Source organism: Ranitomeya variabilis, chromosome 4 (assembly GCF_051348905.1).
Source record: "Ranitomeya variabilis isolate aRanVar5 chromosome 4, aRanVar5.hap1, whole genome shotgun sequence".
In the NCBI taxonomy this organism is placed as follows: Eukaryota; Metazoa; Chordata; class Amphibia; order Anura; family Dendrobatidae; genus Ranitomeya; species Ranitomeya variabilis.
In genome coordinates, this window is record NC_135235.1 from 762081538 (window position 1) to 762105088 (window position 23551).

A 23551-nucleotide genomic window follows, 5' to 3' on the forward strand; every position below is an offset into this window, starting at 1 on the left:
CCCGGAGGTGGGTCTTTCCTTCGTAATGTGACGCAGCACAGCCGTCATTCTCACCCCCCGGCGCCGTGCGCCGGCTCCTCAGCGTTGTTTGATTCTGTCTCGAAGCCTGCGCTGTTATGTTATCCCTTGGCCAGGCACACTTAGCGCTGCCCCTCTTCTGACATCATTTGGTGTCATGCTGACTGCGCCTGTGCGGCCGCGCTGGCCGAGATCCCGCCTCGCAGTGTCTTCTGATTTAATCACACTGCGGGCCTGGGATCTATGGGCATGCGCAGTGCATATCTTCACCTCCGCCTCTCACTCATCTCCCTTCGCCTTCTTCAGACTGTGCGCCGTCAGCTGTTCCGTAATAGCATGCCATGGCCGTGACACCGCACAGTCTGAAGAAGCCGGAGGGAGGGGAGTGAGAGGCGAGGATATGCACTGCGCATGGCCACGGATCCCAGGCCCGGGGTGGGATTACATTAGACAACACTGCGAGGCGGGCTCTCGGCCAGCGCGGCCGCACAGGCGCAGCCAGCCTGACACCAAATGATGTCAGAAGATGGGCAGCGCTAAGTGTGCCTGGCCAAGGGATAACATTACAGCGCAGGCTCCGGGACGGAATCAAACAACGCAGAGGAGCCGGGGCACGGCGCCAAGGGGGTAGGAATGACGGCTCTGCTGCGTCATATTACGAAGGAAAGTCCCACCTCCGGGACGGTCTCACGGTATCAGGGGACACATTTTATAATATGTTGTAAGGTTTCTCTTACTGAGTGTGTTGGGGGACACTCGCTTGGCTGCAATATTCAAGCACACGGCACGGGTTTATAAACAAAACAGTCCATGCGGTTTATTAAAGTGCCATAAAGCGGGTAATGCACAGTTCATTACTTGTATCACATAGAACACCACAGGCACCAACAGTCTCTTTGGTACCTGACGGGAGCCACTGCTCCACCTGCCGACTCTTCTAACAGTCTTTGGGTAAGCTGCCTAACGGGGATCACCAACTCGCCTGGTCAATACACAGTAGTCAGTCCAGACCTCACCGAAGGACTCCAGCTTCCCCACACTCTGTTAACACTCTTCCGGGTAAGCTGCCTAACGGGGATCACCAACTTGCCTGTCCGGCACACAGTAGTCAGTCCAGACCTCACCGAAGGACTCCAGCTTCCCCACACAGTAACAGTCCCTGGCCCCGCAGATCCCGGTCCTCACCTCGTGCTATTCAGGGATCCGGTCCTCGTCGCAGGACCTCCCAACACCCAGGTAGCCAGGACCCTGCCTGGTGGCCTAGTCCGGGTATTCTTCAGGACGTCCTTCCCCAGCCGGGAACGTCCAATACCCAGGCCACCCGAAGCCAAGTCTCACGGTCTCAGGTGCTTGCAGGACCCTAGTCATTCCTAGGACAATCCAGCACCGACCGTCTCAGGTGCTTGCAGGACCCTAGTCATTCCTAGAACAGTCCAGCACCATCCGGGAGCTTCACGGTCAGGTCCATACACAGGTTCCACACAGGAACCACACAGGACCTACCGGACACACCTCTCAGCTCCACACACAGGGAGCTCACAACCAACACTGACCCACACCCTGGTCACGTTACATACTGGTAACCACTCCCCTGGGTGGGAGTGTATGTGTGGCTAGTCTGACCCTCCCATCTCTCATGACTAGCCTAGTAAGTCACCCAAACTTAACTAAACACATTACACAAACTCTTGAGGGACTACAGGTCCCAGCATAACCACAATACATCAGACTTACCACGCAGACTCACTCTGCGACACATATCGACCATTCACAACACTGCCGATTACAGGTTCACCACTATTACCACAACAGATACGCCTCCATGCATATCTCACAGAGCGCACAGAGCGCCCCCTAGCTGCCACAGGGGTCACTACACCACATATCCCCCCCTTCTGTTCACACCTGTAGGGTTGAACACCTGCCAAACACCTGGAATCTCGAGACAGGTCACACACACTCCTTTGTCCTACCAGTCGAGAAGACTGTCTCAAACGGTTTTGAGCAACACTCATAATCGTACCCTTGTTGGGTTTACCCCGCCCCCAGCGGTCAACACGTAGGCCTTGAGCTTTGGCCCTTAAGTCACAGTCTGCCTGTGTCACCAAACCCTTAGTCACCACATTTTCTCTACCAGGTCTCGCACCTAGGTCACTCAACATGGATTTAACTGAGGAGTTACTGCCTCCAACTCTTCCTTGGTGATCAGTCAATCCACCATTTGGAGGTTCCCTTTTGTTCCCTTTTCCTTGGGAAGAAGGCGGCCGCCATCCTGTGTTCTGCAGCTGCTTATTGACCTGCCGTTTGTACAGTCTTAGCTGCTCTATTTCTTTCAGATATGTCACGCGATACTCTAGGAGCATTCTGATATTCCTTAGACTCTCCTTGGACCCGACAACAAGGAATGGAATCATTCCATCTTCACCCACCTGGGCCTCATCATCAGCCGGAATCCTCAGTCTCTTTACACCGGATACATTCACCATCTCCTGCATCACTTTCCCAAATCTACCAATGATCTTCCCCACCAGATGTCTGGGTACTCGCACTGTGTCTTCCACCAAGCCCAGACGACTTTGAGCTTTCCTGGCTTGCTCCAAACGTCGAGTGGCTTCATTATTCCTCAACAGGATCATCTGTTTTGTGCGGAGGCACTGTAGATGCATATCCTTCAGGACAGCTACCCGCTTCACTGTGACTTCCTTAGTCGACAGTATCACCAACTGTTTTGTCTCTAGTGCCCAATGCACACTACACGCTTCTACTGCCTTTTTAAAGGTTTCATGCACACCCTCACCGGTACATGCATCTTGCGCCTCTTCGGGTACATCTATCACACACTTGAAGAGTGGATTCTCACTTTCTTCAGGAACGGATGGCCCCTGTTTTGCCATCGACCTTTCCAACAAGACCTCCGCCACGACCGGGTGACTATCTTGTTCGGCTCTTAACGCCCACTCTTCTTCAGCTTTACCCTCTTCCAGACCCCTGGTCAAGATGGGCATTAGCAGACGTGAGTCTTCGACCAGCATCTTCTTCTCTTGTAGAAGACCACTTAATGCTTCTCTGAGCCCTTTCACATCTTCCCTTAAGGCTTTGTTCACACCTTGCCAAGTTAACAGGTGACCTCTGAGCTCCGAGATTTCCTTCTCCAGCTCATTCACCCTGTGCTCAGCCTCTTGTCTCAGGACCCTTTCTCGTTTGACATGTTCTTTCACTTTAATCAGCTCTATTTCAGAGGGGCCAGTTTGCTCACCCACACTCTGCCTTTTCAGAGATCTTCCTATCTCCTCACTAACAGGTTCAACCCTCTCTAGGGCTTCAGTAGTGACAACCTTAGCCTCGTCCTGATTCACAGGGACTTCAGAGTACTTCACACACTCCAGGTCTTCCGTATCTCCTATCAAATCTTCACAAGGTGCAACTGGTTCAGCCCCTTTGCCTCTGTTACGTCTTCGGCGACGGGAGGAAGTTTTGCTACTTATACCAGAGTCAGTCTTACTGCGCTCTTTTCCGCCTTCGTCACCGTCTGAATGGGAGTCACCACCCCCCGATCTGTCATCCAGGAACCAGCCGTCCCTTTCTGTCTGGGTGTCAGCTCCACTTATTTTATTCACCAGACCACTACCAGTCACACTGTGGCACACTTCAGGTGGCATGTCCGTAAGTTGGGCACGTTTATCACCTTCTTTAGTCACGCCCACCTTAGGACTGTCAACTCTAGGGGGCGCATTCTCACTAATACTACCACCCTTACACATAACAACCACAAACACTTCACCTTTTTTCCACCAGTCCCACAGTGTTATCAAATCTTGTCCTATTACCATAGGACACGGCAAACTCGGGACTACAACCACCTCATGGCATGTGGAAACATTAGCTGCGGTAATGGAGAGAGTGGCTGCCTGACAACATTTAGCGTCCCCAGGTGACCCAGCACTCCCTGGAAGGGTTCTCAGCAAAGACGCCTCTCTCCCCGGGTCTAACAACCCCTGCACACACTCTCCATTCAGCCAAAAAGGACACAGACATGGCTCCTCACTGATTGCCAGTCAAATCGGACATAGTCGTGACTCCTCACTGATTACTGCCCCTTTTTTGGCTCCACCCCCTTTTTGGGCAAATGTTCCGCTTTTTGACACCACCCCGGTTCGGGATTCAGCCCCCCTTCGGGAATCCACACCTTTTTGGGCCATTACCCCTATTCGGGTTACCGCCCCTTTTTGGGACTCCGCCCCCTTTTGGGCAACCGTCTCCATTTGGGGTCCCCGCTCACTATTAGGGATACTCCCCTCCCTGGGACACACCCAGTGGACTTCGCCACGGCACTCAGGCCCCAGTACACACAGTACACCCCTTTGTCTCTGGGCTTGTACTGGCCCTTTAAGAGTCAACACAACCTGAAAGGGAAAAAAAAATTTTTTTTTTTTTCTCTATGTCACTTCACCAGCTCCTGCTGGTACCGCCACAGCTCCCGCTGCAGTCACACACACCCAGCACATCCAGGTGCTGCCAACCATAAGCCACTGCAGCTCCGGCTACTGTGGAACCTCTCGCTGCAACCGCGGCTACTCTCCACATGGCTCTGCACGGCTCCACAGCTGCCGCTTGTCACCTTCGTGACCCCGCCGAGTCACAGCAGACGCTTGTCACTTTCGTAACCCCGCCGAGTTACAGCTAGACGCTTGTCACCTTCGTGGCTCTGCCACAGCAATTAACTCCACGTGTGCTAGCGGGATCGTTGCCAAAATTCTCCACCAATTGTAAGGTTTCTCTTACTGAGTGTGTTGGGGGACACTCGCTTGGCCGCAATATTCAAGCACACGGCACGGGTTTATAAACAAAACAGTCCATGCGGTTTATTAAAGTGCCATAAAGCGGGTAATGCACAGTTCATTACTTGTATCACATAGAACACCACAGGCACCAACAGTCTCTTTGGTACCTGACGGGAGCCACTGCTCCACCTGCCGACTCTTCTAACAGTCTTTGGGTAAGCTGCCTAACGGGGATCACCAACTCGCCTGGTCAATACACAGTAGTCAGTCCAGACCTCACCGAAGGACTCCAGCTTCCCCACACTCTGTTAACACTCTTCCGGGTAAGCTGCCTAACGGGGATCACCAACTTGCCTGTCTGGCACACAGTAGTCAGTCCAGACCTCACCGAAGGACTCCAGCTTCCCCACACAGTAACAGTCCCTGGCCCTGCAGATCCCGGTCCTCACCTCGTGCTATTCAGGGATCCGGTCCTCGTCGCAGGACCTCCCAACACCCAGGTAGCCAGGACCCTGCCTGGTGGCCTAGTCCGGGTATTCTTCAGGACGTCCTTCCCCAGCCGGGAACGTCCAATACCCAGGCCACCCGAAGCCAAGTCTCACGGTCTCAGGTGCTTGCAGGACCCTAGTCATTCCTAGGACAATCCAGCACCGACCGTCTCAGGTGCTTGCAGGACCCTAGTCATTCCTAGAACAGTCCAGCACCATCCGGGAGCTTCACGGTCAGGTCCATACACAGGTTCCACACAGGAACCACACAGGACCTACCGGACACACCTCTCAGCTCCACACACAGGGAGCTCACAACCAACACTGACCCACACCCTGGTCACGTTACATACTGGTAACCACTCCCCTGGGTGGGAGTGTATGTGTGGCTAGTCTGACCCTCCCATCTCTCATGACTAGCCTAGTAAGTCACCCAAACTTAACTAAACACATTACACAAACTCTTGAGGGACTACAGGTCCCAGCATAACCACAATACATCAGACTTACCACGCAGACTCCCTCTGCGACACATATCGACCATTCACAACACTGCCGATTACAGGTTCACCACTATTACCACAACAGATACGCCTCCATGCATATCTCACAGAGCGCACAGAGCGCCCCCTAGCTGCCACAGGGGTCACTACACCACAATGTGTTTAGTTCTGTGTTTGCAAGGAGCATAATGAAAAGAGCCACCTGTTCCTTTTGCATCCTTTGTGCTGCACAAGCTGGCTCTTTCAGCCTTGGGGGGGGGGGTTAAAGGTTCCCTTTCGACTTTCTCCAATCGGGCTTCGGCCTACACTGTGTTCACCTCCTCCTCCTGCAGTCCCTGGGCTCCAACACCGCTAGTTTTTTCTGGAAGTGCTGTCCGCACAGTCAACAGTCGCTCCTCTGTTATTGGGATTCAGTAACGTCAGCTGTTCCCCAGCTGTGTGTGTGGCAATCCCTCCTATCTCCTCCACCTCCTCCTCCTGCAGTCCCTGGGCTCCAACACCGCTAGTTGTCTGGAAGTGCTGTCCGCACAGAGCCAAACACCTCGCCAATGTGTTAGTGAGGTTCAGTAATGCCTGCTGCTCCCCTGCTGTGTATACGGCAACGTGTCATGCGACCGCCACGCAGGCAAAACAACTTTAATTTAAGGTAACCTGCCCCCCCAGGCGTTTGTTACTGAAAGAGCCACCTTGTGCAGCAGTAATGATGCAAAAGGAAAAAGTGCCTCTTTTCGTGGTGCTCCTTGCACACGCTGAACCGAACACTTCTGAAATGTGTCCCCTCACACCGTTAAACCGTCCGTCGGAGGGACTTTCCTTTGTCATGTGACGCAGCACAGCCGTCATTCTTACCCCCTTGGCAATGTGCGCCGCCTCCTCAGCGTTGTTTGAATCTGTCCCGGAGCCTGCGCTGTTATGTTAGCCCTTGGCCATGCACACATTTTGCGCTGCCCTCTTCTGACATCATTTGGTGTCAGGCTGGCTGCGCCTGTGCAGCCGCACTGGCCAAGATCCCGCCTCGTAGTGTCTTCTGATTTAATCTCACTGTGGGCCTGTGATCCATGGACATACGCAGTGTATATCTTAACATCCGCCTCTCACTCATCTCCCTCCGCCTTCTTCAGACTGTGCTCCGTCAGCTGATCCCTAATAGCATGCCACGGCCGTGACGCCGCACAGTCTGAAGAAGCTGGAAGGAGGGGAGTGAGAGGCGAAGATATGCACTGTGCATGCCCATGGATCCCAGGCCCGCAGTGGGATTACATTGGATGACACTGCGAGGTGGGATCTTGGCCAGCACGGCCGCACAGGCGCAGCCAGCCTGACACCAAATGATGTCAGAAGACGGGCAGCGCAAAATGTGTGCATGGACAAGGGCTAACATAACAGCGCAGGCTCCGGGACAGATTCAAACGACGCTGAGGAGGCGGCGCACATCGCCAAGGGGGTAAGAATGACGGCTGTGCTGCGTCACATGACAAAGGAAAGACCCTCCGACCGGACGGTTTAACGGTGTGAGGGGACACATTTCAGAAGTGTCAAGTTCAGCGTTTGCAAGGACCATAATTAAAAGAGCTAAGTTTACCTTTTTCAGCATTAGTGCTGTACAAGATGGCTCTTTCATCTACAAATGCCTGGGGGGGGTTAAAGGTTCCCTTTCAACTTGCTCCAGTGCAGGCTTCGGCCTACACTCTGCTCCTCTTGATGACCCTGGGCTCTAACAACGCCAGTTGGCGCCCGGAAGTGCTGGCTGCACAGAGAAAAACACCCGCCAATGTGTCAGTGGGGTTCAGCACCGCCAGCTGTTCCCCTGCTGTGTAGCCGGCAACGTGTCCTGCAAAAGCCACGCAGACACAAAGCTGCCACCAGTGCAGGCTTCGGCCTACACTCTGCTCCCTCTACTCCTCCTGCTGACCCTGGGCTCTAACACCGCCAGTTGGCGCCCAGATGTGCTAGCTGCACAGAGAAAAACACCAGCCAATGTGTCAGTGGGGTTCAGCAATGCCAGCTGTTCCCCTGCTGTGTAGCCGGCATCGTGTCCTGCAACAGCCACGCAGACACAAGAACTGAAATTGAAGGGAACCTGTCCCCCCTCCCCCAGGCATTTGTATGTTTTACAGCCACCTTGTACTGCAGTAATGCTGCATTTGTACAAGGTGGCTCATTAAGTTACTCTCCTTGCACACGCCGAACGCAACACGTCTAAAATGTGTCCCCTGAGACCATTAAAACGTCTCTCAGGTGTGACTTTTCTTTGTAATGACACGCAGCGACCCCCTTGGTAGCGCTGCCCATCTTCTGACATCATTGTTTGGCTGGCTGCACCTCTGCGGCCGCCCTGCCCGACAAAACGCCCCTCGGTGTCTTATTTATTTTGACTGCGAAGGTGTGATTGATGGGCATGAGCAGTGCATATGTTCGCCTGTCCCTCATCTCCTTCCGCCTTCTTCAGACTGTGCGGCTTCATGGCCGTGGCATGCGATAAGGGATCAGCTGACGCCGCACAGTCTGAAGCAGGTGTAAGGACCCGAGTGTGAGAGGCGAACATATGTACTGCGCCAGGCCATGAATCCCAGCCCCGCAGTGTTTTAACAATGTAAAGACACTGCGGGGCTGGGATTCATGGTCATCGCGAACCGCACCGGCCGACATTAAATGATGTCAGAAGATGGGCAGCGCTAACAGCGCAAGGCCAAGGGATAACACGACAGTGCAGACTCCTGTACAGCAAATAACGATGCTCAGGAGGCTGCGCACAGTACCAAGTTGGTATTTTGGCCAGCTGTGCTGCGTCTCATTACGAAGGGAACTCTCGCCTCCAACACAGTTTGACTGTATAAAGGGCTAAATGTTATACATGTTTCATTCAGCGTGTGCAAGGAGAAAAATTAAAAGAGCAACCTTTGACTTGTGCAGCACTACTGCTGCATAAGGCGTGGCTCTTCTAGTTTGTAACCCCTGAGGGGGGGTTAAAGGTTATCTTTGAAATTGGTTCAATTAGGCTTCGGCCTACACTCTGCTACTCCCGCAGAGCCTGGGCTCTATCACCGCCAGTTGGGGCCCGGAAGTGCTGGCTGCACAGAGCAAAACACCCGCCACTCTGTCAGTGGGGTTCAGCAACGCCAGCTGTACCCCTGCTGTGTAGCCGGCATCGTGTCCTGCAAACGCCACGCAGACACAACAGACCTACAAATGCCTCCAGTGCAGGCTTCGGCCTACACTCTGCTCCCCCTGCTGACCCTTTGCTCCAACACTGCTAGTTGGGGCTCTAGGAAGACAAGCTTAAATAGGTCCCCATCCTGGTTCCAGCACCGTCAGCTGGTTCCGGGCAGAGCCTTTGGCTTAGGTGCCTCCTTCTGGGTATCCGAGTTCCACCAACGTCAGGTGGTCCTTGGTAGTGCTTTCAGGCACGGGTACCTCCTGCTTAGTAACTGGGTTCCAGTAACGTCAGCTGGTCCTCGGTAGTTCCATTGGCTCTTGGACCTTCGGCTACCCATCCGGGTTCCAGTACCGTCAGCTGGTTCTCGGCAGTGTCTTTTGCTCTTGTACCTTCTGCTCCCCATCCTGGTTCCAGTACCGTCAGCTGGTTCCGGGCAGAGCCTTTGGCTTAGGTGCCTCCCTCTGGGTATCCGAGTTCCACCAACGTCAGGTGGTCCTTGGTAGTGCTTTCAGGCACGGGTACCTCCTGCTTAGTAACCGGGTTCCAGTAACGTCAGCTGGTCCTCGGTAGTTCCATTGGCTCTTGGACCTTCGGCTACCCATCCGGGTTCCAGTACCGTCAGCTGGTTCTCGGCAGTGTCTTTTGCTCTTGTACCTTCTGCTCCCCATCCTGGTTCCAGTACCGTCAGCTGGTTCCGGGCAGAGCCTTTGGCTTAGGTGCCTCCCTCTGGGTATCCGAGTTCCACCACTGTCAGGTGGTCCTTGGTAGTGCTTTCAGGCATGGGTACCTCCTGCTTAGTAACCGGGTTCCAGTAACGTCAGCTGGTCCTCGGTAGTTCCATTGGCTCTTGGACCTTCGGGTAGCCATCCGAGTTCCAGTTCCATCAGCTGTTTCTCGGCATTTTCTCAGCCTTCTTGTACCTTCTGCTACATTTCTAAGTTCAAGAGACTAAAGATGATGACCCGGAAGACCACCCCTAAGATGACGACAACACCAGAGATGACAACCACTGACATGACGACGACCCTGGAGACGATGACCCTGGAGACCACCCCGATGACGACGACCCCGGAGACGACGACCCTGGAGACGACGACGACCTGGAAGACCGAGAAGCAGAAGAACAAGAGGCTGCAGAACAAAGAGCAGAAGAACATTAAGCATAACACTAAATATCAGAGCAAAAGATATTATCTAAATTATAAGCACGACTAAGCAGTGTATGGGGGTGAGTCCGTTCCTCCTCGTGGTGCCCCTGGATAAAGCCTGATGCTGCAGGCCAAACTGAACGCGGACAAATGTAACTCTTTTGTGACAGGCAGAACGGAAGGTGTAATCTTCAAACTTTTATAGATAACAACTACGGGAATGCCTGTCACAAATAAGAATATGATGAAGAAGTTGAATATGAAGAAGAATAATAGTTAAATATAACGAATATGAACAATGTAACAAAAATAAAATAGGTAGAAGATGAAGAAGAAGATGAATAAGGTGAAGAAGTTGATGTCAAAGATGCTGATGAAGAAGAAAGTGTGGGAGAAGTAAAAAAGAGGGTGAAGGGCATTGAAGTAGTGAAACATCAATATCTGACAAAATAAAAAATCTTAACATAGTCAATATCTTTGTAACTCCGAACGTCTTAAAATTTTTTTAAAATTCCTGCTATTCTATTTGATTGGGCTAAACCTCTGTGCCTTTAATGTCTCCGCCACCTCCACCAATACATCCTACATTATTCTTAGTTGTTTTCCTTCATGTAGAATGAACCTACAAGGAAAGAAAGGGTTTATTTTAATTCCGATATTTTCGTCCCATTGACTTGCATTGGGATCGGGTATCGGAATCGGCGAGATCCGATACTTTGCCGGTATCGGCCGATACTTTCCGATACCGATACTTTCCGATATCGGAAGGTATCGCTCAACACTAATTTGGGTATATAAAATTTTTAATATGTTTAAGAATAAAAGTAAATGATGAGATCAGTCTCAACATTTTACTTAAAAATGTACTTGCTTAATGTAAATTTTTTGAATGATTTTTGTTTTGATATCTCAAAAAGGTTAGATATTGGAGGTCTTGCTTTAAAATTTTTGTCTTAATACGAAACTGCTACAGTGTATGTATAAATATTGTTGACAGGTATCATCTTGTCAGCTAGTGTGCAAGGAAGTAGTGCTTCAAATAGATATTCTTAGTCTATGTATTATAGGCACAAATTATGTGCAATTAAATTAATTTATAGTAATATTAGAAAGTTTACATATTATAAATGTTTATTATATTCATGTCACTGACAATAATTTGAAAATATGTGGATTATTAAGTTTTATGTACCTGATCAAGGTTGTTGATTTAGTAGTATGGTTTTAGTAAACTGATTATTAGACATAAATTTTATTTGTTATCAATCCTTGTAATATCTATGAAATGCAACTAAAGTGAGTTGCGTCATTGTGAAAAGTGGAACATTCATGCATTTTAAATACAGTGGATAATTTTAATGTGCATACAATTTTTAGGTTGTTGGCTTAAGGTACCGTCACACTAAACGATTTACCAACGATCACGACCAGCGATACGACCTGGCCGTGATCGTTGGTAAGTCGTTGTGTGGTCGCTGGGGAGCTGTCACACAGACCGCTCTCCAGCGACGAACGATGCCGAAGTCACCGGGTAACCAGGGTAAACATCGGGTTACTAAGCGCAGGGCCGCGCTTAGTAACCCGATGTTTACCCTGGTTACCATTGTAAATGTAAAAAAAACCAAACAGTACATACTCACATTCCAGTGTCTTTCACACGTCCCTCGCCGTCTGCTTCCCTGCACTGTGTAAGCGCCGGCCGTAAAGCACAGCACAGCGGTGACGTCACCGCTGTGCTCTGCTTTTACTTTATGGCCGGCACTCACAGTCAGTGCGGGAAGCGGACGGTGGGGGACATGTGACAGACATCAGAAGGTGAGTATGTACTGTTTTTTTTTTTTTTTACATTTACAATGGTAACCAGGGTAAACATCGGGTTACTAAGCGCGGCCCTGCGCTTAGTAACCCGATATTTACCCTGGTTACCATTGTAAAACATCGCTGGCATCGTTGCTTCTGCTGTCAAACAAAACGATACATAGCGATCTGACGACCAAATAAAGTTCTGAACTTTCAGCAACGACCAGCGATATCACAGCAGGATCCAGATCGCTGCTGCGTGTCAAACACAACGATATCGCTATCCAGGACGCTGCAATGTCACGGATCGTTGTCGTTCTCGCTGCAAAGTCCCTTAGTGTGAAGGTACCTTTAGGAATGTTTTGATGTACGAAGACAACCATAGGCACATTAAGATTTTTAAAAGGCAGATAAGAGACTTTAGTTATGTCTCAGTGGTTGAGTCTATACCCATCGTTGAACTAACAGGTTTGAGTTTACGAAACGTTACAACGTGCATGTTAGCTCTTGCAGGGCGTAAATTTGTGTGGCTATCTTGCATCAGAGTTGTATGATTGACGTTCTAGTTGGCTTAGGCCTGAAAATATGTGTGGTCTGTTGTCATGTTTTTAGTCTTTGTGATAGGGAATGTTGTCCATTGTAAAGGTGACGTAATTACATTACATGCAGTTACATTTAAATTATAACCCTAATGTGGCACACTGAGTTCTTAAAAAAACATTACATACACTTACATTAAAATATTACACACCTATGCCACTCTGAACACGTAATAAAAATATAAATCACCTGGTTAGCTTGGTAACACAACATTGAGATTTCATGAATACAAATTAAGTGTTGTGTCTGCCATTGTCCATTAGAATGTTTTTTTAATTTCCTAAGTAACCCAAGTATGTTTCCATGAAAATGATAAATGGCACAGAATAATAATCTTTGGGTCTGAATTGGTCATTTGTGAAATTAATTAATTTGACTTATTTCATAGGGGAAGATGGTACAATCTGCTTTCTATGTTTATTACATTGTTTGTTGAATATGTTAAAGGCTATACCTTAAATCACAGGTTATAAATTTGCACAAAGAGGAGAGTGTTATTCATTTGGAAACATACTTGTTTTTGTTTTCTATCAATGCTAAATGTAAAAATAACCACACCACGCCATGACATCTAATGTCTTCTTATAGACAAATAAGCTCACTGTCCATTGCACTTCAGACAGTGATCTTTGTTTCCAGCATTCCGATACTGCAATATCGTGTATCGGCCGATATTCGCTGTATCGGAGTTCCGATACTTTTACAATATTGAATACCGGAATCGGAAGTTCCCATAATGCAATGAGCCAGTTTTATTCTATTCAGCCAATGAGGATCCTAAGAAGTGTGGGCACATCCTGTTAGGCATGTTAGCCATGTAAACTAATGGCATGGCTGTGATTGGCTGCTCAAATGATGTCATGATGCACTATAATGGAGTGTGGGTGGTGCGTGGGTGGAGACTGTGTGTGCGGGCAGGGTCTGTGCGGGCCTGCCGGGGGTCTGTGCGGGCCTGCCGGGGGTCTGTGCGGGCCTCTCGGGGGTCTTTGTGGGCCTGCCGGGGGTCTGTACGGGCCTCTCGGGGGTCTGTGCGGGCCTGCCGGGGGTCTTTGTGTCTTTGTTCAGCCATCGTCCGATGGTACGACAAGTCCCATCGGCTATGCCTGCTACAATGACAGTGATTGACACATTAGCCAATGATGGGACAGTAGTAGTCCCATCATCCGGCTAATGTGTGGATTGTAAAAAAAAACCCACAAACATGCATACTACATACATACATACATACATACATACTACATACATACTACATACTACATACATACAACATATTACATACGTACAACATTCCACATTCATACAACATACATACTACATACAACATACTATATACTACAAACATATTACATACATACATACATACAACATACATAAAGCATACCACATTCATGCAACATACATACTACATCCAACACTATATACTACAAACATATTACATACATACATACATACAAACACAGTACATACAACATACTACATACATACAACATACCACATACATACTAGATACATACTACATACATACAATACATTCATACATTACATACATATAGACATACAGTACATATAACATAGAGTACATACTCACCATCACTTGTCACTTTGTTCCCCAAAGCTAGTGTCATCTGTAAAAAAATATTAAAATAGCAAACTAACAATATACTCCCTGTCCGCAGAAATCCACGAGTGTCCCACGACGATCTCCCGTGGAGAGCAGCAGCATCAGCTGATGAGACCGCTCTCTAGGGGCTCCAGGAATACAATGACAGGAGGAAGGTATCCTTCCGCACTGTATTCCTCCGCCACTGTAAAATATAGTCCCTAGTCTCACTTTTGGCATTGCTGTGAGAAAGTTCCCATGCAGCTTTTGCCATAAAGTGAGACCAGTGAACTACAGTAACCTCTCAGTGATGCACTGCAGGAGCCATTGTGTCCTGTCAGTGTGTCACTGGAGGTCCTCTAGAGCAGTGACATCACCAGATGTCACTGTTCTATGGGGGAGATCATCGTGGGACACTCGGGTAACCAAGGCCGCACTTAGTAACCCGATGTTTACCCTACCATTGTAAATGTAAAAAAAACCAAACAGTACATACTCACATTCCGTTGTCTGTCACGTCCCTCGCCGTCAGCTTCCCACACTGACTGTGTCAGTGCCGCGGTGACGTCACCGCTGTGCTCTGCTTTTACTTTACGGCCAGCGCTCACAGTCAGTGCGGGAAGCTGATGGCGAGGGACGTGACAGACACCGGAATGTAAGTATGTAGTGTACATTTACAATGGTAACCAGGGTAAACATCGGGTTACTAAGTGCGGCCCTGCGCTTAGTAACCCGATGTTTACCCTGGTTACCCGGGGACTTCGGCATCGTTGGTCGCTGGAGAGCGGTCTGTGTGACAGCTCTCCAGCGACCAAACAGCGACGCTGCAGAGATCGGCATCGTTATCTGTATCGCTGCAGCGTCGCTTAGTGTGAAGGTACCTTTAGACACCATTACTACTAGGGATATTATGTACACGGCTTGGAATCTAGCCAATCTAGCACACTCTTATTCCACCAATCATGAAGCCCCAAGTCTGTATTGAGAGCTCAGGGGTATAGAAGGACTGTCCAGTGACCAAGTCTCTCTTGCTGCATGGTACCAATTCTGGATCTGCGGATCCGATTCTCAGGCCATAACTGAACATGAATTATAAGACTACATGGACTTCAGCATCGAATGCAAGGATTCGGCTGAGATATCAAAGACTACATAAGGATGGTATCCAGCTTGGGACAATCCAGTCACCTAACTACAGAATTTGCGGTACTCAGTCAGCTTCCTAAATCTGGCATTATTCCGTTCTCGGTGGGTGCCCGCCGAAAGCAGGGTGCTGCTGGCTTGGAGTAAGTAGCCCTGGAAGCTCTGATGAACGGATATTATAATTCCTGGTGAGCCAGTGGAAGGGTGAGAAACTGTTGCCTGTTACATTTTGTGTTTTGCTGGTTGTGTGATATATGCCATTAATTGTTTGGGGATACATGAAAGTCCTTATATTGTGATTCCCTCACCCTGTGTTGTATGAGTAGTGTTCCACCCACTGTTGTGGAGGTCGGGCGTTCAGTTGGGATGAGCCATGGTCCATGCTGTCTTTGTAAAGGCGGCCGGGCCAGCGGACAAGAGCACCCACTTACCCCCATGTCTACACAAGAACCACTATGTAAAGTTAAAAAAAGGTTAAGAATGACGTTACAATTACATATAAATAATTTGATGACGTAAAACTTTATTAAGTGTAATTTCACACACAAACTTAGCATCTGTTCAACAACCCTTGAATTAAACATAGATTAGTGGGTTAAAACCTTATGGAAACTTTACGTAAGTTGTGATAGCAAACAGTGAGGTACCGATAAAATGTTTCACATGTGGAGTTAGCATATTTTGTATAATTCTTCAACTGTACATAGAGTTGTGAATTTTTTTGGCAAAATTTGTTAGATTGAGTACGATTGATTATGACCGACATTTACGATTTACGTGAATAACTTCTGAACTATACATAGAGTTGATATTTTTTGGGGTAAATATTATTCAGGACATTGATCTGGTCATTTTGAGTACTAGTGGTCCAGGGTACCTCTTTTCAAATTGAACTTACGTACGATTAATAATGTTAGATTGTGCGCGACATAAGCGATTTACGCGAATAACTTCTTAACTACACATAGAGTGGATATTTTTTTTGGCAAATATTATTCAGGACATTGATCTGGTCATTTTGAGTGCTAGTGGTCCAGGGTACCTCTTTTCAAATTGAACTTACGTGCGATTGAGTGCGACTGATTATGTGTGACATAAGCAATTTATGTGAATAACCCAGGACCACAAGTAGTCAAAATAAACATCTCAAAATCCTGATCAAAATTTTACCCAAACAATATCCACTCTATGTATAATTCACCATGCATGGAAAATTGAATAGATAACTAATAACTAATAGCTAACTGCAGACTAACTTGAATCCGGTGCATGCAGTCACCCTTCCCCAGGCAGACCACCAGCACGCAGTCCCATGCAAACAATATCTACCCTGGCAGACCCCCCTCTCCAGCATGCACATGCAGCCCCATGCAAGCATCACCCCTTTCTCCCTAGGTAGACTCCCACTTACCTGATCTGTGACTTTGCAGAATGACCCAAAAATACCTCAAATCCGCCCTGACATCCACAGCTTCCTCCTGTCTGCTCTATGGAGGAAGAGGTGCCGCCCCTTCCGGTCACATGGGCATGACGTCACAGAAGTCCTTTACCGACTTGGATTTAGCCTCTAGCAGCCATATAGGTTGAGCCTAGAGTGTATGGGCTCCTTCCAGGTCCTGACTGCAGCCCATACAGTGTAGCTGGCTCACTACTGAAGATGCTACAGTGTATGGGCTCTTTCCAGGTATATATTCTTGAAGATAGCAGACTTTATAGGTTGCTGCCTGGCCCTGACTGCAGCCCATACATGACACTAGAATGTATGTGCTCCTTCAAGGTATAAATTATTAAAGCCAGCAGAATATATGGGCTCCTGCCAGGTACTGACTGCAGCCCATACAGTCGAGCCGGCTCACTGGTGAAGACACTAGACTGTACAGGCTCCTGTCAGGTATATATTATTGTAGATGTAGACTGTACGGACTCCTGTCAGGTATATATTATTGTAGATATAGACTGTACGGGCTCCTGTCAGGTATATATTATTGTAGATATAGACTGTACGGGCTCCTGTCAGGCATATATTATTGTAGATATAGACTGTACAGGCTCCTGTCAGGTATATATTATTGTAGATATAGACTGTATGGGCCCCTGTCAGGTATATATTATTGTAGATACAGACTGTACAGGCTCCTGTCAGGTATATATTATTGTAGATATAGACTGTACGGGCTCCTGTCAGGTATATATTATTGTAGATATAGAATGTATGGGCCCCTGTCAGGTATATATTATTGTAGATACAGACTGTACGGGCTCCTGTCAGGTATATATTATTGTAGATATAGACTGTATGGGCTCCTGTCAGGTATATATTATTGTAGATATAGACTGTACGGGCTCCTGTCAGGTATATATTATTGTAGATATAGACTGTACGGGCTCCTGTCAGGTATATATTATTGTAGATACAGACTGTACGGGCTCCTGTCAGGTATATATTATTGTAGATATAGACTGTACGGGCTCCTGTCAGGTATATATTATTGTAGATACAGACTGTATAAGCTCCTGTCAGGTATATATTATTGTAGATATAGACTGTACGGGCTCCTGTCAGGTATATATTATTGTAGATACAGACTGTACAGGCTCCTGTCAGATATATATTATTGTACATACAGACTGTACGGGCTCCTGTCAGGTATATATTATTGTAGATACAGACTGTATAAGCTCCTGTCAGGTATATATTATTGTAGATATAGACTGTACGGGCTCCTGTCAGGTATATATTATTGTAGATATAGACTGTACGGGCTCCTGTCAGGTATATATTAGTGATGGTATCAGAATGTATGGGCCCCTGTCAGGTATATATTAGTGATGATATCAGAATGTATGGGCCCCTGTCAGGTATATATTAGTGATGATATCAGAATGTATGGGTCCCTGTCAGGTATATATTAGTGATTATATCAGAATGTATGGGCTCCTGTCAGGTATATATTAGTGATGATATCAGAATGTATGGGCCCCTGTCAGGTATATATTAGTGATGGTATCAGAATGTATGGGCTCCTGTCAGGTATATATTAGTGATGATATCAGAAAGTATGGGCCCCTCTCAGGTATATATTAGTGATGATATCAGAATGTATGGGCCCCTGTCAGGTATATATTAGTGATGATATCAGAATGTATGGGCCCCTGTCAGGTATATATTAGTGATGATATCAGAATGTATGGGCTCCTGTCAGGTATATATTAGTGATGATATTAGAATGTATGGGCCCCTGTCAGGTATATATTAGTGATGATATCAGAATGTATGGGCCCCTGTCAGGTATATATTAGTCATGATATTAGAATGTATGGGCCCCTGTCAGGTATATATTAGTGATGATATCAGAATGTATGGGCCCCTGTCAGGTATATATTAGTGATGATATCAGAATGTATGGGCTCCTGTCAGGTATATATTAGTGATGATATTAGAATGTATGGGCCCCTGTCAGGTATATATTAGTGATGATATCAGAATGTATGGGCCCCTGTCAGGTATATATTAGTCATGATATTAGAATGTATGGGCCCCTGTCAGGTATATATTAGTGATGATATCAGAATGTATGGGCTCCTGTCAGGTATATATTAGTGATGATATCAGAATGTATGGGCCCCTGTCAGGTATATATTAGTGATGATATCAGAATGTATGGGCCCCTGTCAGGTATATATTAGTCATGATATTAGAATGTATGGGCTCCTGTCAGGTATATATTAGTGATGATATCAGAATGTATGGGCCCCTGTCAGGTATATATTAGTGATGATATCAGAATGTATGGGCTCCTGTCAGGTATATATTACTGATGATATCAGAATGTATGGGCTCCTGTCAGGTATATATTAGTGATGGTATCAGTATGTATGGGCTCCTGTCAGGTATATATTACTGATGATATCAGAATGTATGGGCTCCTGTCAGGTATATATTACTGATGATATCAGAATGTATGGGCTCCTGTCAGGTATATATTACTGGTGATATCAGAATGTATGGGCCCCTGTCAGGTATATATTAGTGATGATATTAGAATGTATGGGCTCCTGTCAGGTATATATTAGTGATGATATCAGAATGTATGGGCCCCTGTCAGGTATATATTAGTGATGGTATCAGAATGTATGGGCCCCTGTCAGGTATATATTAGTGATGATGATATCAGAATGTACGGGCTCCTGTCAGGTATATATTAGTGATGATGATATCAGAATGTACGGGCTCCTGTCAGGTATATATTACTGATGATATCAGAATGTATGGGCCTCTGTCAGGCATATATTAGTGATGATATCAGAATGTATGGGCTCCTGTCAGGTATATATTAGTGATGATATCAGAATGTATGGGCTCCTGTCAGGTATATATTAGTGATGATATCAGAATGTATGGGCCCCTGTCAGGTATATATTAGTGATGATATCAGAATGTATGGGCCCCTGTCAGGTATATATTACTGATGATATCAGAATGTATGGGCCCCTGTCAGGTATATATTAGTGATGATATCAGAATGTATGGGCTCCTGTCAGGTATATATTAGTGATGATATCAGAATGTATGGGCCCCTGTCAGGTATATATTAGTGATGATATCAGAATGTATGGGCCCCTGTCAGGTATATATTACTGATGATATCAGAATGTATGGGCTCCTGTCAGGTATATATTAGTGATGATGATATCAGAATGTACGGGCTCCTGTCAGGTATATATTAGTGATGATGATATCAGAATGTATGGGCCCCTGTCAGGTATATATTACTGATGATATCAGAATGTATGGGCCTCTGTCAGGCATATATTAGTGATGATATCAGAATGTATGGGCTCCTGTCAGGTATATATTAGTGATGATATCAGAATGTATGGGCCCCTGTCAGGTATATATTAGTGATGATATCAGAATGTACGGGCTCCTGTCAGGTATATATATTAGTGATGATATCAGAATGTATGGGCTCCTGTCAGGTATATATATTAGTGATGATATCAGAATGTATGGGCCCCTGTCAGGTATATATTAGTGATGATATCAGAATGTATGGGCCCCTGTCAGGTATATATTAGTGATGATATCAGAATGTACGGGCTCCTGTCAGGTATATATATTAGTGATGATATCAGAATGTATGGGCTCCTGTCAGGTATATATATTAGTGATGATATCAGAATGTATGGGCCCCTGTCAGGTATATATTAGTGATGATATCAGAATGTATGGGCCCCTATCAGGTATATATTAGTGATTATATCAGAATGTATGGGCTCCTGTCAGGTATATATTAGTGATGATATCAGAATGTATGGGCTCCTGTCAGGTATATATTAGTGATGATATCAGAATGTATGGGCCCCTGTCAGGTATATATTAGTGATGATATCAGAATGTATGGGCCCCTGTCAGGTATATATTACTGATGATATCAGAATGTATGGGCCCCTGTCAGGTATATATTAGTGATGATATCAGAATGTATGGGCTCCTGTCAGGTATATATTAGTGATGATATCAGAATGTATGGGCCCCTGTCAGGTATATATTAGTGATGATATCAGAATGTATGGGCCCCTGTCAGGTATATATTACTGATGATATCAGAATGTATGGGCTCCTGTCAGGTATATATTACTGATGATATCAGAATGTATGGGCCCCTGTCAGGTATATATTAGTGATGATATTAGAATGTATGGGCTCCTGTCAGGTATATATTAGTGATGATATCAGAATGTATGGGCCCCTGTCAGGTATATATTAGTGATGATATTAGAATGTATGGGCCCCTGTCAGGTATATATTACTGATGGTATCAGAATGTATAGGCCCCTGTCAGGTATATATTAGTGATGTTATCAGAATGTATGGGCTCCTGTCAGGTATATAATAGTGATGATATCAGAATGTATAGGCTCCTGTCAGGTATATATTAGTGATGATATCAGAATGTATGGGCCTCTGTCAGGTATATAATAGTGATGATATCAGAATGTATGGGCCCCTGTCAGGTATATATTAGTGATGATATCAGAATGTATGGGCTCCTGTCAGGTATATATTAGTGATGATATCAAAATGTATGGGCCCCTGTCAGGTATATATTAGTGATGATATCAGAATGTATGGGCCCCTGTCAGGTATATATATTAGTGATGATATCAGAGTGTATGGACCCCTGTCAGGTATATATTACTGATAATATCAGAATGTATGGGCTCCTGTCAGGTATATATCAGTGATGATATCAGAATGTATGGGCCCCTGTCAGGTATATATTACTGATGATATCAGAATGTATGGGCCCCTGTCAGGTATATATTAGTGATGATATCAGAATGTATGGGCTCCTGTCAGGTATATATTAGTGATGATATCAGAATGTATGGGCCCCTGTCAGGTATATATTAGTGATGATATCAGAATGGAATGTATGGGCTCCTGTCAGGTATATATTAGTGATGATATCAGAATGTATGGGCCCCTGTCAGGTATATATTACTGATGATATCAGAATGTATGGGCCCCTGTCAGGTATATATTACTGATGATATCAGAATGTATGGGCTCCTGTCAGGTATATATTAGTGATGATATCAGAATGTATGGGCCCCTGTCAGGTATATATTAGTGATGATATCAGAATGTATGGGCTCCTGTCAGGTATATATTAGTGATGATATCAGAATGTATGGGCTCCTGTCAGGTATATATTAGTGATGATATCAGAATGTATGGGCTCCTGTCAGGTATATATTAGTGATGATATCAGAATGTATGGGCTCCTATCAGGTATATATTAGTGATGATATCAGAATGTATGGGCCCCTGTCAGGTATATATTAGTGATGATATCAGAATGTATGGGCTCCTGTCAGGTATATATTAGTGATGATATCAGAATGTATGGGCTCCTGTCAGGTATATATTAGTGATGATATCAGAATGTATGGGCTCCTGTCAGGTATATATTAGTGATGATATCAGAATGTATGGGCTCCTGTCAGGTATATATTAGTGATGATATCAGAATGTATGGGCCCCTGTCAGGTATATATTAGTGATGATATCAGAATGTATGGGCCCCTGTCAGGTATATATTACTGATGATATCAGAATGTATGGGCCCCTGTCAGGTATATATTAGCGATGATATCAGAATGTATGGGCCCCTGTCAGGTATATATTAATGATGATATCAGAATGTATGGGCCCCTGTCAGGTATATATTAGTGATGATATCAGAATGTACGGACCCCTGTCAGGTATATATTAGTGATAGTATCAGAATGTATGGGTCCCTGTCAGGTATATATTAGTGATGATATCAGAATGTATGGGCTCCTGTCAGGTATATATTAGCGATGATATCAGAATGTATGGGCTCCTGTCAGGTATATATTAGTGATGGTATCAGAATGTATGGGCCCCTGTCAGGTATATATTAGTGATGATATCAGAATGTACGGACCCCTGTCAGGTATATATTAGTGATAGTATCAGAATGTATGGGTCCCTGTCAGGTATATATTAGTGATGATATCAGAATGTATGGGCTCCTGTCAGGTATATATTAGTGATGATATCAGAATGTATGGGCTCCTGTCAGGTATATATTAGTGATGATATCAGAATGTATGGGCCCCTGTCAGGTATATATTACTGATGATATCAGAATGTATGGGTCCCTGTCAGGTATATATTAGTGATGATATCAGAATGTATGGGCTCCTGTCAGGTATATATTAGTGATGATATCAGAATGTATGGGTCCCTGTCAGGTATATATTAGTGATGATATCAGAATGTATGGGCCCCTGTCAGGTATATATTACTGATGATATCAGAATGTATGGGTCCCTGTCAGGTATATATTAGTGATGATATCAGAATGTATGGGCCCCTGTCAGGTATATATTAGTGATGATATCAGAATGTATGGGCCCCTGTCAGGTATATATTAGTGATGATATCAGAATGTATGGGCCCCTGTCAGGTATATATTAGTGATGATATCAGAATGTATGGGCCCCTGTCAGGTATATATTAGTGATGGTATCAGAATATATGGGCTCCTGTCAGGTATACATTAGTGATGATATCAGAATGTATGGGCCCCTGTCAGGTATATATTAGTGATGATATCAGAATGTATGGGCTCCTGTCAGGTATATATTAGTGATGATATCAGAATGTATGGGCTCATGTCAGGTATATATTAGTGATGATATCAGAATGTTTGGCCCCTGTCAGGTGTATATTAGTGATGGTATCAGAATGTATGGGCCCCTGTCAGGTATATATTA

General features: G+C 45.9%; 1 protein-coding gene and 1 pseudogene across 2 annotated transcripts in view; one reads left to right on the plus strand and one right to left on the minus strand.

Moving 5' to 3' along the window:
• LOC143766880 (uncharacterized) overlaps positions 1–16744 on the minus strand; it is a 46048-nt pseudogene extending 29304 nt beyond the window's left edge. Inside the window, exon 1 of the transcript XR_013213653.1 lies at positions 16650–16744. The product of XR_013213653.1 is annotated as an uncharacterized LOC143766880 (transcript). The remainder of the gene's footprint in view (positions 1–16649) is intronic.
• The window catches only part of LOC143768285 (uncharacterized), a 371133-nt gene that overhangs the window by 16414 nt on the left and 331168 nt on the right, over positions 1–23551 (plus strand). The gene's annotated exons all lie outside the window — the stretch shown is intronic.